Source organism: Nilaparvata lugens, chromosome 1, assembly GCF_014356525.2.
Source record: "Nilaparvata lugens isolate BPH chromosome 1, ASM1435652v1, whole genome shotgun sequence".
Taxonomy (NCBI): Eukaryota; Metazoa; Arthropoda; class Insecta; order Hemiptera; family Delphacidae; genus Nilaparvata; species Nilaparvata lugens.
The window spans coordinates 98393388-98398769 of NC_052504.1; positions in this window are offsets into that span (position 1 = coordinate 98393388).

Below are 5382 nucleotides of genomic sequence, written 5' to 3' on the forward strand. Positions count from 1 at the left end.
GCTATCCTTGTCTATCGTTCAACAAAGCAGATGGCGCTATCTCTTTCACGCATTGCGATGTTGCCACATCGTTCATCAACAATGTAAAAATTCAACTAATTAACAAAATATTTTATCTCAATCATAAAAATTTATTATTACATCTTTAAAAAATATATTTTTTTTTTGACAAATAAAATATGATCAACTATTTTCAACAATAATGCACAGTTGAATTCATCAGATATACCAGTATCAGCTGTTTTGGTGGCAAGACTGAGATCTGGCAACCCTTTTCTCCTATCTTCCTACACTGCCATTATAACGTGGACCTCACTATAGGCTGGGTGAAAAATCACCCAGGGCTTGAGAAATTTCGATGCTCTAGGTTGGCAACGATGCCTACAGATATAAAATATATAGTTCTTTGTTTGTGTTACTGTGCTAGTTCTACTGTATTGTGACTCCCTGGGTGATTTTTCACCCAGCCTAGTAATAGTGTGAGTTTTTCAAATATTGAATGAATTTGTCATGATTTTTTTAGGCAATTGACTATTATATAATCATAGTAATCATTAATTTGTTTGGAAATATATGAAGAATAAAGTTATAATTTGTAGAAAATGGTTGTGCATCTATTATTTTTTGTTGATCTACCAGAAATCATAATAATTTTTTTCAGAAAAACAGACATATTTTCAACTATGAAAAAATATATTAAAAAATTGGCAAGACACGTTGAAATATTCTTCAAATAATAGATCATGAGATTCATTATTCATAAATAGGAATATAACTTCAAAAAAAGTGAAATAAAAAAATAAGAAAAATATGGGTGAAATCTCACCCAGCCTAGTAATAGAGGTTGGGGAAGAAACCCTAGTGATTAAGGCTTAATCCTGTGTTTGGGGGGTATTCGCCCCCAGAAGGACCCGCACCATCCTTGCTCAACTGAGATCGGGCTACTCTGTGATTGTGAACAGTTGCATGTCCAGAATCACTGATGGTGTGAGTGATTCATGTCCCGACCCCACAGCACAGAGCATCTTTTCAGCTGCCCCTCGAAGCCGACACTACTGACAGCCGCCAGCCCCTGTGGGGTGGCCCGCTTCCGGGGCCTTGAGACGGAGGAGGAGTGAAACAACAGGGTTCCCCAAGTCGCTACAACAACAACAACTTTCGGATTGAGTTGACAGTGAAATTTAGAACATGTTGATCCCTGGACCAATTAAAGCAGCAGGCAATGAGAGTGACCAGTACAGTCAGGACAATTTAAACTGCTATAATGGCAGTATTTGATTACCGTAACATTTGTGTTGCTATCCTTGTATACAGAATGGCCCATAAGTCAGTTGACAAATATGCATCTAATCAAATAATACACAACAGAATGCAATACATGTATTATTAATTGAAGTTGGAATGATGTATTTGATGTAATCTAACCCAATATGTGAAGAATATTCTTGTTTTTAGATCCTCAAGATATAAGATTGTTGTAAACTGATTGGTTTGGTTTGTAACAACAGCTGACCTGAAAAATTGCAAGCGTCAACTGACTTATAGGCCACCTGTATATCATTCGACAAAACAGATAGAGTTATCTATTTCTAGCTAATAGAGCTATCTGCTTAGTCCAATGACAAACAAGGATTATGAAATAATCATAGTAAAAAATATAACATTTTAAATATTACCGTTTTACTTTAAAAGAGAGCTCAACAGATTTTGTCAATATTTCATGCGTTTTGTATGTAATTAAGGATTATTTTTTTATATGTTGCGTTTGTCTATTATACTTATTTTACATATTTCTCTTCGAAATTAAATTTTCTACAAGTTCTTTGAGAAAATATTTTGTGTTTATTGTACATTTAACATAGTAAATCTTAACCTTAAAGGAACAACAAGTTCCTTCACATCAAAAGAAGAAAAAAAGTCCAATTAACATAGGTCTGAAAATGCTTAGTTACCAAGTTATACAGGATGAAAGATTTCGTCTGAATTTCAGTTCCCCTGCTGAAACGAAGCTCTACGGGTATTTGTTGGCTGTTAATTAAGATGTAAAATTTAGCGTACTTTATGTAAAATGAACTGAAAATTGAATAAAAGCGTTCTCAGACCTGTAGCTACAGTAATTTTCAAGATGTGTGACGAAATACGTGATTTACGTTTGAGAACGCTTTTATTCAATTTTTCAGTTCATTTTACATAAAGTACGCTAAATTGTACATCTAACAGCCAACAAATACCTGTAGGGCTCTCTCTCTCTCTCTCTCTCTCTCTCTCTCTCTCTACCTCTCAAATTCCGGACGTGTGTTGATAGAAAGGATATTATTTACGGATAATAAATTACGGTGTACTATTCTGGGGGAAACAGTCCACACATGGAAAGAATTTTACTTCTACAGAAACGAATTATAAGGACTATCTTCAGGCAACCATACCTTGCCCACTGCAAACCCTTGTTTGTGGAGGCTGGCATTTTAACACTACCTGCACTGTTTGTTTTGGAGGCATGTTTGACGACTAGAAGGAAGCCAGATATTTTTTTGAGCAATCAGCAATATCACCACTACAACACCAGACCAAGGAACGACACTCATGTGTCAGTGATACTATCTAGACTGACCCAATATGGACCCAAATACATCTGCGCTAGGATATACAACTGCTTGCCAAATGAATTGAAGACATTGGAAAACTTGAGTCAATTTAAAAATGAACTTAAAAAATCCTCACAACAAGACCATATTATAGTTTACAAGAATACTTTGAGGAAAGAATCTCACCAAACCGACACCAGGAACCATAAGGAAATTCAGCTCTACAACAAGTATTTTATAGCCTTTTTGGAGAGATTCAGGTTTATTGTGTAATATTAACGGTTCATTCTCGTTTAAAATAATCAATTATATTTTATTAAGCAATAAATTACATTTTTCAATAATTTCATAATGGATTTTCATAATTAAGATGAGATATTTTGTTAATTAATAATTAATTCTACATTGTTAAAAGACGATCTGGCAACAGAGCAAAGCGAAAAAGAGATAGCGCTATCCGCTTTGTTGAATGATAGACAAGGATATAAAATACCCTCACCAATCAAACACTGCCACTATAACGTGGACATCACTATACAGAGATATTCGGAGAATTAACAAAACGTCCAATATTTACTTGAAATTCGAAAAATTACAAGTTGGTCAATCAATGGGAAATTGTCAAAGTCAACCCTACTTCCATGCATCTTATTGCAGCTTAACAGCTCCAATTTATCATAATAATTAAATTAGTTATTATAAATGTAGATTTGGAAAATAGAATTAGTTTTTGATTATAAAATGTCAAATTTCAATATTAATATTTATAAACGATCTACAGCTGGCAGTTGGTGCAACTGCGTAACAATCACATATAAGAGACCTGGAACTAAAATTTTCTTCATTGCGTCTCTCACAACCATCTCGCTCGCTCTCGAATTCGCTGCTATTGTTTGTCTTCGTTGTTAGTTCTTAGTTGTTAGTTCTTAGTTTGGTGTTCTAGTAGTTTAGCTGTAGTTTAAGTGTAGTTTTAGTTATAAGTTTAGTTTAGTAATTTTCGGACGCTACCTACCATTTAATTGTTTAGCTCCAATATCAAGGTTAGTAACTTTAACCTATTTTCAAGTTTATGTCAAGTTGTCAAAGGCTCACCAAGTTCAGTTTTAAAATGCACAATATTTTTTAACTTACTCATATTATACATTGTATGCCCATTTCGCCAGTACTTTCTGCTTATAAGGAACCTTATATTTTTTCCCATTCAGCTCACAGTTAAAATCAGTGAGTTTTACCCATAGGCCTATAATAATTTTTCAAAAATAAAATTGAATTAAATTCTTTACTATTGATTTATCATAATCGATTCTAATAGGCTACATTGGTAACATATTCTATAATAATAGCCCTTTTTCAACAGTTTATAATTTCACAAATTAGAAATTTGTTCAGTTCAAGGTCAATAAGTAGCCTATATAAACTATCTATCTTATTTTCATACTTTACAGGTTCTGTGTTTCATAATTACTAGGCCTATTACAATTACCTAACACTTCATAATTTAATTATTTTATTAGATTGGTTTAATAATAACAGTGACTGACATTAATCATGCAATTAACTTTTGAAAGTAGGGTTTTTAATTTCTACTATTTTCTTCTACTAGGTCAAGGTACCTAGCTTCAACCCATACTCTATAATCCAACAATAATTATTAAAAAACAGTGGAATTGTTAATCTTTTGATCCACCACTAATATTAGGCTACTAATACTTTGAAACCATGTTTTATAATAATAGCTCTTAATTTATCAAAACTCTATAACTTAATTCAGTTTCAGATTCGTGATTAAATCTGAATAAATTATTCATATTTTGATTCCAGTCATTTAGAAGTAATCTTTTGTAATTTGTTTGCTTCAAATGTCATAGATACTGACATTTTAACTTATCTCATTGAATTTAAATTTGAAATACTCTCATCGGTAGAGTACTTGAGAACAATTATTTGAGTTTCATCTTAACACATATAATGGATACCTAATTTTAATCACACAATATAAATATTTTAATTATCTACTGTAGCCTACACAATATAAATTTCTAAAGAAATCCATTCAATCTATTAATAGGCGTTATTTATGTTGATATTGTAAAAAACAGAGTAAGTATCTTACCTCTCATGGAAAGAATAGTTGATTCTCAAATACCGGTAGTTTTGAATCCAACAATACAAAATCACACTAGGCCTAGGCTACAATATAGTTTCACGACATAAGTTAGTAACTTGCAATATATAATTAAACGGACGTCACCACATCAAAGAATGTGAATATCTTTTTACTTTAAAGTTTTATGAAATATGATAGTAATATAATTAACTTGAAATATGCATAAACTCTTCTTTACTAATTCACAACACTACACTACATACAGATTCAAAATAAACAACTGAAAAGAAAATGAGAGGTTAGTCAGGTTACCTTGAACTTGAACTTGATATTAAATCAAAATGGCATTGAATGGAAAAATAACTCTCGGTCTCAATCAGCACAGTATTGCACATGCGCTGGTAACGATTTTTTCCCGTTCCATTCAGTCATCTTTCAATCTAACGCTCTTTGTGATGATGTTTACCGAGCACCGTGACTGGAGCCAATCCTCATTCTATTTTAATGATATTATAATTTAATGATGATTTATCATTGAATTCAATATAACTAACTGAACATAGTAAAAGTATTTCACATTAATTTAACTGAAATAGGGAATATTTACATATAAAAAATATAATTTTGAGGAATATTACCAAAAAACAAACTGAATTCTGAAAGTCAATATCATAAACAATATATATTTTT